We start from the raw sequence: 11,872 nt of genomic DNA on the forward strand, positions 1-11,872 counted from the left end.
GGCCCCGCCCCCTGGACGTCAGCGGCCCCGCCCCTATCTCAGTGGCCCCGCCCCCTGGATGACAGCGGCCCCGCCCCCATCTCAGGGGTCCTGCCCCTCCCGGATCTCAGGGGTCCTCCCCCGCCTGGATCTCAGTGACCCTCCCCCCCTCCCCGATCTCAGACAACTGGGAGAGAATAGAATAAACTCTTGCTGTTTAAGCCACTGGGGTTGAGGTCGTTTGCTGCACCTCCTGGGGACTGTGCCTCTCCGGCGCCCTGTTGGCTCGGGCTCTCCGCGACAGGAGGGACAGCGTGGGGGGGGGGGTGACCAGCCTGGACCCAACTCCTCGCGATTATCGTGTTAGTGACGCTCCCACCCTGTTAGCGCCCCTCCTGGATCACATTAGCGGCGGCGGACCCCGCAAAAGCAATAAGAGACTCGTATATACGCAATATGCACATTGCTAATCAGATTTTGCAAATTATATTACTAGGTGGGGGAACAGGTTTTCTGGTGATCAAACAAATAAACAGCAGGCCCAGGGCCTGCCGGGGTGAGATCGCTTCCAATTCTGCCTGGAGGAGACACGCCATCGGGCTCGGGCTTCCAGCGTCGGCTGGGTTTGGGGGTGCAGGTCCTCTGGGGCCGCGCGAGATGCAGGGAGAACAAGGCTGTGGGCTGGTGTTGGGTCAGCGCCTGTTTACGGAGCATCTGCTGTGTGCCCGGCAATGCTTGCGTGTGCACGGAGATGCTTGCGTGTGCACGGAGATGCCTGCTGTGTGCACGGAGACCCTGCTGTGTGCACAGAGATGCCTGCCGTGTGCCTGGTCTGTGCACAGAGATGCCTGCCGTGTGCACGGAGACCCCTGCTGTGTGCCCAGAGATGCCTGCCGTGTGCCTGTCTGTGCACAGAGGTGCCTGCCGTGTGCACGGAGACCCTGCTGTGTGCACAGAGATGACTGCTGTGTGCCTGTCTGTGCACAGAGATGCCTGCCGTGTGCACAGAGAACCCTGCTGTGTGCACAGAGATGACTGCTGTGTGCCTGTCTGTGCACAGAGATGCCTGCTATGTGCACGACGATGCCTGCCGTGTGCACGGAGACGCCTGCCGTGTGCCTGGTCTGTGCACGGAGATGCCTGCCTTGTGCACGGAGATGCCTGGACTGTGCATGGAGATGCCTGCTATGTGCACGGAGATGCCTGCCTTGTGCACGGAGATGCCTGGACTGTGCACGGAGATGCCTGCTGTGTGCACAGCTGGGACCAAGCCTTCCAGGGCTGGCCACTCCGTGGTAATAAACCGAATACTGACGTGAGGCTGAGGAAGACAGCAGACGGTCCCGGCTGCTACATGGAAGGGGTACAGACCCTTGGGGGCTCCTGTTTGGGCTCACAGGGTGCACCAAAGCCCCCTGAAAATGGCCAGAACCAGTGCGGGGCAACAGAATCAGAGACGTGGCCAGGCCGCAGGGGACTCCGTAACCCCCTGCCGCTCCTTTCCATTGGAGTAGAAATGGCCCCCAAACGCCACACAGGATGTGAAGCCCGGAAGCAGGCTGCTCAAGGGGGAGACAGCCAGAGCCTTGCCGCCCTGTCCCTGAGCAGCAGTCAGGTCACGAGGCTGGAGGCTCGGGGCACAGAGTCCACTGTGGGACCGGGGTCAGGGGAGCGGGGACCCCCGATGGGGACCCACAGGGGCCACAGCGTAGCCTGGGAAGGGCTCGCGGCCAGGACACAGCCCGGAGCGTCCTGACGAAGCCAGAAGCAAGTGGCCCCGCGGACAGAGAGCCCCTGGGAGCTTGGAGACCCCGGGCCCTTCCCAGCCTGCACACCCCCTCGTGGGGCCGGGTCTCCCCGGAGCGAGGGGACCCCGGGGCCCTCAGGCCGCCCCATCTGCAGCGCATCGGCCTGTGAAGAGCCCAGGGCCCTCGATTCCGCAATTCGATTGGGACTGTTGACTTGAGACGTTTGGTACATTGGCTGCAAAGAAGTAAATTTTCAAAACTTCATCTTGATGCCGTCAGATGAAATGAGAGGTAATATCCTTCACGGGGCGCCGACCGATGCCCAGGAACCGTCGGCAAAGGGGTCCAAATCGGATTCCCGAGGCCCCTCCTTCCCCGCCGTGGCCGTAGGAACTGATCCGGGATCAATAAGCTTCCCCCCACCCCACGGCCCGCCCCAGCCCTGCCCTGGACTGGAAGCCCCAACCCAGGGGCCTCGGGGAGCGGGGCTGGCGGGGGGGCCCACGGCACAGAGACCCCAGGCCCCCGCACCCAGGCCCGCGTCCAATTAATTTCCGCGTCATCCCCAAATTCAATTAGGCGGGGACCCCGTGTATCGGAGAAGGCGCCCGACGTCCCATCTTGACAAATTGCAATGCTTAACGCGCATATCCAGCCAGCTTGTGGAATCTTGTTAATCTTACCGCTAATTCTCAATTACCGTAAAATGAAGCCATAAATCACACAGACAGGGGATCGATGGAAACGTTGTTTTCCGGGTGATTGGCACTGTCCCCAAAGGTTTTCTGTAAGTTGGTTTAAGGTTGGCGGCTCTCGGAGGGGCGGGGGGCGGGCGGGGAGGCCTCGGCCAGGCGGCCGGTCTCGGGGACGAGGCCCGGGCCTTGGGGACACGGCACGGGGACAGCGCCAATTTCAGATAATTCTTCTCCTTTTCATACCTGCTGTAGTAAATGAGAAACAAATTAAATTTCACTCCACTATCCGCACAGAAACCATTTAAATTTTTCATGGAAAGCAAATTGTCCCCAGACAAATAGCCCCCGATTCTATGAAAATATACGGCAGCGCTGCGGACAGAAATAAATTTGTGTCACTCTGGATATGTCTTTCTCTGTAATGTCATTCACCGCCGCCGATAAATGAGGCGCGGGCTGAGGACAATGGCCAGCCGCGCTCGGGGGGCGCGGCGTGTCCCCCCTCCACGCGCGGGGCCACCTCGCGGCGCCGCTGTTATTAATTTGCAGCCGGGTTTTACATTCATGAGGCCGAGATTGAAATGTAAATGAGGCTCCGCAGCCAAGGCCCGGCCCACGGTGCTGGGTGGTGGGTGGTGGGTGGTGGGTGCTGTGGGGAGTCCGGGGCGGGGGTGGGGGGTGGAGAGCAGTGATCACTCGCGAGCGTCCATCCCGCTGGAGGGAACATGGAGTCACACGGCGGCCTCGGAGCAGCTGCGGGGTTGCGACCTGTTGTCCGGGGCGCAGAGGTGGCCGCGCGCATGTCTGCGCGCTCGGTGCCGGGAACCGCGCGGTATTTCAATTACGCGTCTCTCCCTCTCCGTGTGTGTGTGTGTGTGTGTGTGTGTGTGTGTGTGTGTGTGTGTGTGTGATCTTAATGCATCTCCTCCCGGAGACCCCTGAGCCCCGCCCCCGTCCCTCTGCGGCCTTTCGTGCTGGAGAGGGGCGTGCGCCTAGGAGCCATGCGGACAGATGGACGCACCCGGCTTCCCGGGTCCGCCTGGAGGATCTGGGGCCACATATTCACCAGGCGCCCCCCCCCCGGGGCTGCGACAGGGGCGCTAACGACTTTCTCTTGTCATTCAGAAGCTCCTTCCGGGGCCTGAGAGCAAACAAAAGGCACAGAGGAGTCTGGCTTGAGGACACACGTCCCCTCCTGAGTTCAGCTCAGGACAGCAGGGGCCACCACGGCCGGCCTCTCTCCGGCTTCAGGGCTGACGCGCGCGGGGCCCTGTGCGCTCGGGGAGGCGGAAGCCTGGTGCCGGTGTAGACGCTCGGCGCGTGCGGGGCGCATCCTGCGGGACGGACGGCGCGCGGCGTGGGTGTCACACCGCTCCTCCTTGGCCTCCCTGATGCCGAGGGTGCAGCCCGTGCCCGGCTGCGAACGCCGCTCCCCCCGCGTCCTGGATCCCGCAGCCGCAACGGCTCGGATGCTCCCGACCCGGCTTGGCGGAATCGTGCGGACCCCGCGCACCCCTGAGCCGAACCAGGAGCCCAGTGGAGACGCGCGCACGAGCTCACAGGTGCACACGCGCGCGTGCACGGAAACTCCTTCACTGAGCAACTTCTCATAACCACCCTGCGGGTGACGCGTCCTTCCGCGCCCGCAGCCGGGGAAACTGAGTCACGAGGCTGTTGGGCATCGAGCTGGCGTTGCTGGGAACCCCCGGACTGGGATGCAAGCCAGGCCGCGGGCAGTCGCCGGGTCCATCGGCCGCAGCCCCGCTTCACGTTCCGGGAGCCGTCTGGGGTGCCGGGAGGGTGGACCTGAGCGGTCGCGTGGGCAGCGGATGCGCCAACCTCACCGCGCAGCGCGCCAGGGGCGCACGGAGCCGCGTGGCGCGCAGACTGGAGCTGCCCCAGCGCCTCTCGGCCTGCTGCCCTTGCGACGGATGGACCGCGCAGGAGTGGGGGGCGTCCCAGAGCCTCGCGCCCTGGCGCCTCTTCCCATGGGAACCGCGGGGCCCCCAGGACGCGTTCACAGAGCCGGGGTGTGTCCCCCGGTCGTGCAGACTGAGCCGGGGGCAGGTCAGCGCGGGGAACAGACTCGCGCAGGGACAAGGCCCGGCGCCCAAGCGCATGACCCCGGGCGCATTGGAATCCCGCCCCGAGGCTGCGGCGCCCACCCGCTCCCTGCGCGCGCGGACCCGGTTCCTTCCCTCTTTCCAGAACGCGTGGACTTGGCTTCAGGCACACGGATGCGGGCGTCTCAGACGGGCCTCTGAACCACCGGTGACACGCCTTCAAGGCGCCTCCGTGCCTTTCCAAGGCCTGCGTGCCCATTCCTGGTCGGCGCTGAATCACATTCCCTTGCCCGGCTGGACCCCCGTCACCTCCTGAAGGACCCCGGGGTCGCCTCCAGCTTCGGGAATGAGGAACGACGGTGCTGCAAACGTCCTTCCCGCAGCTCTTTCTGCAAACGCGGGGTTTCAACCCTGCGTAAACACCAGCGGATGCGCTGCTGGGTCACAGCTCACACCAGACAAGAGTAAGATGGGGTAACAAGGAGGCTTTCTGGGGGGATATTGGGGGTCAGGCACAGACATGGTCCCCTAGAGCCCGGAATGAAATGCGGGTCTCAAAGTAGAGGAACCAGAATGAGGCGCCTGGCACCCCACAAAAAGGTAGGACTCGGCTCATTACCATGAAGACACAATACAGGCGCAGCCCAGAGAGAGGCTGGGGACCCTGGGGTGACACCAAAGTCTGCGGTTTCCTGGGGCTGCAGAGAACAGAGGCCGTAGCGGATGTCAGCAGGGCGCACCCCGGAGCTCACTTATCTGGGTGTTTCCAAGATCCTGAGTGACTCTCTCTCTGTCTCATCCACATTTGGTCCATTTCACCCACACTTCTTTTTTTTTTTTTTTTAATGTTTTTTTTTTATTTATTTCTAGGAGAGAGAGAGAGAGACAGCGTGAGCAGGGGAGGGTCAGAGAGAGAGGGAGTCACAGACTGAAACAGGCTCCAGGCTCCGAGCTGGCAGTCAGCACAGAGCCCGACGCGGGGCCCGAACCCACGAACTGCGAGATCATGACCTAAGCGAAAGTCGGACGCTTAACCGACTAAGCCACCCAGGCGCCCCATTTCACCCACACTTCTAAGCATTCCTGAAACAAGGGGCGCCCGGGGGCTCAGTCGGTTAAGCGTCCGACTTCGGCTCAGGTCATGATCTCACTGTTCGTGGGTTCGAGCCCCGCGTCGGGCTCTGTGCTGACAGCTCGGAGCCTGGAGCTGCTTCGGACTCTGTGTCTCCCTCTCTCTCTGACCTTCCCCTGCTCACACTCTGTGTGTCTCTCTCTCCTTCAAAATTAAATAAGCATTAAAAATATTTTAAAAATTAAGAAAAAAAGTAAGTGAAACAAGCAGACACCAAGCACAAATCCTGGGTGACCTCACTTGCAGGAGGTACTCTGAACAAATTTGCACGGACAGAAAGCAAGACGGTGGATGGGCCCCGGGGTGCCATGGGATCAGGAGCTAGTGTCTAATGTTTAACGACGACCAGCAAAGCTCTGGAATTGGGGGCGATGATGGTCACCCAGCATCGTGATTGTATTTTATGCTGCAGGATTATGCACGAAAGAAGGGCTAAAGTATAATTACATGTACATGTCGCAAAAATATTGAGAAATTCAAACACGAAAGCTGGGAATGTACGTTCCCTCAGGCTCATATCCAGTCCGGTCGTTGCCATGATCTCCCAGAAGCAAGGCTCGTTGCTGGGCGTGAGGGTGGCATTGAGGTCCCCGATGGACAGGTGGGGAACCCGGCGGGATCCTGGGCCCCCACTCTTGGCCCCCAGATTCCATATGGAAACTCTCGTTCATCAAGCCCAAAGCTTCCGGAACCATCCCGTCTTCCTGGGGAGAGGCAGGGGGCAGCCAGCGCCCAGATCGAACTAGTCTCAGCAGGCGAGTGTGACCTCACCCCTCCCGCCCCACACGCCATTGTCTTCCCCGCTCGGTGTCTCCAAATATCTGTTTAATTGCTTATCAAATGGATAGTTATTGTATCATAAAATCTTCAAAGCCGTGCCCGGCTCCCATTCAGTTGCGCGGGTGAACTTTCCTCGGATGATATATCACAATGGATTATGCTAATCGGCTCGTTAATAGCCACTCCGGTGTGGGCCCCCCGAGAACGCTGCAGCCCACGGGCCCCTCGGTCGGACGGGGGAGTGGTTTACACAGCAGGGAAGGGGCGGCCGTCGCGCCAAGACCACTAAATAATGGCAGGCGCTCGGAAGACCGAGGAAATACTTACTTAAATTATTTATGCATTAATCACAACCACAGTCTTGCAGCCGTATCACGAGCCCGTTGCTAATTGTTTTATGGATTTGTGATGAATCACCAGCCCGGTGTTGGAGGAGCCCGTGCGGGGCTGGGGGACTGGTCCCTCTGCTGGGGAGGGAGTCCCCCCCTCGGGCTGTGGCTGTGGCCAAGGGCATCCCCGGGAACTCTGCACCGGCGAGACTTATCCTTCCTCACACATGCTGACCGCGAGGGGGAAAGACCCCAGAGGACACCCAAGGGCTGTCCCCCAGCACAGACTGAACCCCCAGAGACTTCAAAGGGGGGGCCTGCTTCCTGCTCACCGTGCGGGCTGGCTAGGACCAGCCCACACTCTGCGGTGTCCGAGCACGGTGCCCAGCCCTCAACGGTAGCTGTGGGTGGGCCACGGCGCCATTCAGAGGAGCAGAGTTGGGGTACCCTGCAGCAGTTGGGGGGTGCCTCACAGGGAAGCCATCGGGCCCTCCCAGGTTAGCCCAGATGTCAAGGCAGCCCTGGGGAGTCCGGGGGGGTGGGCTGGGACAGCTGGCATGTCCCCAGAGCAATCCAAGGAGACTTCAAGGAGGAGGCCATCCATCTGTAAAGGTGAGAGCAGAGTAGAGGAAGGTGAGGGGGTCCTGCCCAGGGAGGGGAAGCGTGAGCGAGCGACCCAGGAGAGCCATGCCCCATCCTCAGGCGACTCCTCACTTCCCGCCATCTTCTCTGGGGCCCCCAATGGACCAAAGCCAAGGGCGCAGGGGCCCCGGGCACTCTCCCCATCTAGCTCAGCCCCAGCCACAGAGCAGGGCGGAGGAGGAGGCTGTGGCCTGGACGGCCTCCCGAGGGCGTCCGGCACCTGTTCTTGTCCTTCCTTCATTACTCATTCATCGACCAGTCAACTGACTGATTGAATACCCGTCAACCAGGATGGCTGGTGCTGTAGAGATGAGGAGACACGGGTGCGATGGGTGAAAAGCTACAACACGATGGGGTTTTCGGGGGAGAGAAACCGTCCCGTGCGCAGCTATGCCTCACGATCCCGTAAACAGCGCATCGTACCCATGCCCACGCCCATGGACTGTACAGCAGAAGACGGCAAGGGGGGGAAGGGGTGTCTACTTTCTGCCCCTTTTTTCTCTAAACCTAAGAGTGCTCTAAATAATTAAACCCAATCATTAGAGAAACAAAAATAAATCACAGTCACCCTCCCTTGGGAGTACTTGCAATCTGGTGGGGAGGCAGACGAGAAGCGGTTGTAACACAGCATGATGTGTGTGTAATGGAAACCGGAAAATTTCAGAAAAATGTCGCAGAAAGTGCCGGGTGCCCCAGGTGGTGGGAGGTGCCAGCCTAGAGAGGCAAATGTCCCCCAAAGATACATGAGCCAGCACGTCTCAGAGGAAGGGACATGAGCAGCCAATACCCAGACCCTGACCCATCTGCAGGCGCCACATTGGATCTGTCCACCCATGAGTAGCCAATACCCAGAACCTGACCCAACTGCAGGCGCCATGTTGGATCTGTCCATCCATGAGCAGCCAATACCCAGAACCTGACCCATCTGCGGGCGCCATGTTGGACCTGTCCATCCACAAAGGTAGTGAGCAGAGGCTCCTCTCCTCGCAGATGTGCTCAGCCCCCCACTTGGGGGAATGGCTCTCCACTCCAGGACATGTGAGGCGCTTCCCACTGAGGAGCCTGGTAGAAGACCCCTGGCCGGGAATCCATAATTTGTACACTCCCCCGGTAGACTTGAGGAGCGTCGACCAAATTGGAAAAGCAGGTCAGATGAGAGGAGAAATTCTCCAAAGATCACAGCTTTTTCTTCATCATTATAATAATATTGCACTTCTCACCTTCAAAGCAGTGTGCAGACGCTGACTAATCAATTAAACATGCTCTTATCTTTTCTGATTGGAGTCCCGCTATGCAGGTCAAAGAGGTAGGGCCACTTTCTGCGGGAATGAGGAGTCTTAAAAGGAAAGGCAGACGTGGATGTATTCTGAATGCCACTGGAAGTGAGGAATGTCAGCAGACCAATGTCAGTGTCCTCAAAGGGTACTTTGTAGTGCGTTTTTTTGTGGGTTTTTTGGGAGGATTTTGGGTTTTTTTGGTGCTCCTGGCTGTTTTATTGGCTTGTTTTGCCTCGTCCTTTATGACGAACCAAGATGAGTTTTGGAGGAATGTATCCCAGCTCTAGGGCAGGTCGTCCCCTGGAGAATGGGTTGATTTTTCTTTTTCTTTTCTCTTTCACTTCATTTTTCTTCACCGCCTTCCCAAGCCACAGAATATTTCTCTGACTTTTTCTCAAATGTTGGAGGTTTTGCAAAACATCAGGCTGTCTGCTCGTGTTGGCCTATCAGAGATGCTATTTTCACAAGTGTCTTACACCCACTGTGTTCAGCTGTAGAAACAAAATCCACTCTCGGTCTACACTAAGGCTTTTCCTTGCTGGGCCATCACGCTCTGTTTGATGTCAGTGTCTACATATCTTCGTACTGTAAACATTCTCTGTTATTTGTAAGTACTACACATGCCCCTTCCTCTGACAGGGGCTGGCCGACAGAGATACACATGTGCTGTATTTCGCAGAAGCTGGAAGTGTTTGGTAGGTCTGAACCCCCACCCTGGACATACAGTGCAAGCTCGGCCGTTACGTGGCCTTCGTTCACTGTGGGTTCTTTCTAACAGAGAAGATTTTTAGCGAGTATCTGAGGACGTGGTCAGGGAGGCATCACGGATCTGCTGAAGGTGGAGAGGGCACAGTCTTTGTCAAGGATGGTCTGGCCAGTCCAGGGGACACTGAGGAACCTCTGGGTCATGGCCCTTTGTTCTTCTTCTTTTTTATTTTTATTTTTATTTTTTTTTAAGATTTTTTTCCTTTATTATAATGGATTTCCTTTTTTTTATTTATTTATTTTTAGGAGAGAGAGAGAAAGACACAGCATGAGCAGGGGAGGGTCAGAGAGAGAGGGAGACACAGACTCTGAAACAGGCTCCAGGCTCAGAGCTGGCAGTCAGCACAGAGCCCGAAGCGGGGCTCGAACCCAAGAACCGCGAGATCATGACCTAAGCGAAAGTCGGACACTTAACCGACTAAGCCACCCAGGTGCCCCGGCCCTTTGTTCTTCTAAGGCAAGTGAACACAACCATCCACGCAAGGGCTGAGCAAAACAGAGGACAAGCTCAGGAGAGCCCTGGGTGCTCACAGTGGGAAGGCTGTAGAGCGTCTGCATGGCTGAGTGCATTCGCAGGATCTGCGAATAACATGCCTTATGCTACCTTGTAAGACAGGACTCTTTACCTCTCTAATTCATCCTACCGCATCAATTTGTAGAAATTTAATTTTCATGCAAATCTGAAGGGGTAGATGCCATGCAAATCACAATTCACTTCCATCGTGACTTTTCCATCCAAGCATCGAATGCGGACATAGATGGTCAGGTGTCCAAGAATTGGGACCATGTTTGGTGTCTGATCTGTAGCAACTAGAACAGATGTAACCCTGGAGTGTGGGTGGGTAAGATTGACTCCCAGATGGGTTGGGGGGATCCTGAGTGTGCATACCAGAGGACACGTAGAATCCTCAATGTGAAAATTTCTCTGTTGAGAACCATCCGGAAGGGCACGCACCTCACCGACACCCGTCTAGGCGAGTCATCAGAATTACGCGCGTGTGTGTAACGACACGCAGCTCTAGAAACACATGGTACCAGCTCACACGGCCCTCCCAGTCACTATCGTCCACAAGGCAACCTGCTATGACTTCCAACGTGGTGGATTCATTTTGGACGCCATTCCACCCGACATCTTTTGCATGTGGCTTCCTCTGTTACCAACCCGGTCTGAGATCCTTGCGTGCATCTTGTGCAGGAATTCAGACCCTCGATTCTCAGTGGTGTGTAGCAGCCCAGTGCACCAAACACTGCCGTGAATGCTCCTTCCCATGTTTTGGGTACATCTGTACATGCTTTCTGCTGGGTTCACTGTACAATTGCAGAAGGCATAGACCTTGCTCATGCCCAACATGAGAAGATGCAAACCCATGATTTTCCACAATGGTTGTACCGACCTGCAGACTTCTGATGGCTCCATTGCCTTGCGGACGCACGGCGCTATCTGTCCTTTCTGTTTTAGCCATTCTGGTGGAACGTGGAGGCTTCCTCATGATTTTAGCCTCTCTTTCCTTGTCCACTACGAATGCTCATATTTGGAAGAGAAGACATCAAATGATTTCCCAATTGTGTAGAAAATCTGTGACAGAATCAAGACCAATGTCTTCATCTTCCTAACTCGGGGCCCATGTCCCTGGCTCCCAGCACACATCCCTGAACACATCGCCCCAGCAACACTTGCTCTGCCATCGTCTCTCCTCTGTGTATCATACACCCTCCGTGTACTCATTGTCAGGCCGAGTCCGTCGTAGGCCGTCAGAATAAAACCGTGCATGAGACAGAGAAGCAAGAGTCGCACCTACATGCTGTTAGAGGAACAATTCCATTCTCGTTTTCTTTCCACAAATACCTTTTTCTTCCTCTTTCACAGCAAGGGAAAGTCTCTGCTGAGCTGCTGATGGCCGGAAGTGGCGATACCCCTGATTGCAGCAGTTCTTTCACCAGACTAGGGCCACGAGGAGACACACACCTGGGCAGGAGGGGCAAAGCTTCTTCCCTGAGGAAGACCAGCACTCGCCTGGGTGGTGGAGGGCGGTTTGTGATGCCGCTTCCACCCGAAACTATGTTCATGTCCGAACCCCCAGCACCTGTAACTATGATGCGCTTGGAAATCTTGTCTTTGTGGGTGTGGTTGAGAAGTAAATCAAGGTGAGGCCTTCCTGGATTAGTATGGACCCCAAATCCAATGACTGGGATCATTATCTAAAGAAAGAAGCTTCACAGAAACATGGTTGGGGAGGAGATCATGTGAAGACAGACGCAGAGACTGGGGAAATCCATCTACAAGTGAAGGGATGATGAGGGCATTGGTCAAAAGGTGGAAGAGGCAGGAAGGAACTGCATCTGGAGCCTCAGGAGGGAGCACAGCCCCGCCCTGCCTGCATCTCAGCGGCCCTGCCCCCTGGACCTCAGAGCCCCGCCCCCATCTCAGCGGCCCCGCCCCCTGGATCTCAGAGCCCCGCCCC

Source organism: Hyaena hyaena, unplaced genomic scaffold (genome assembly GCF_003009895.1).
Source record: "Hyaena hyaena isolate Hyena2069 unplaced genomic scaffold, ASM300989v1 scaffold_259, whole genome shotgun sequence".
NCBI lineage: Eukaryota > Metazoa > Chordata > Mammalia > Carnivora > Hyaenidae > Hyaena > Hyaena hyaena.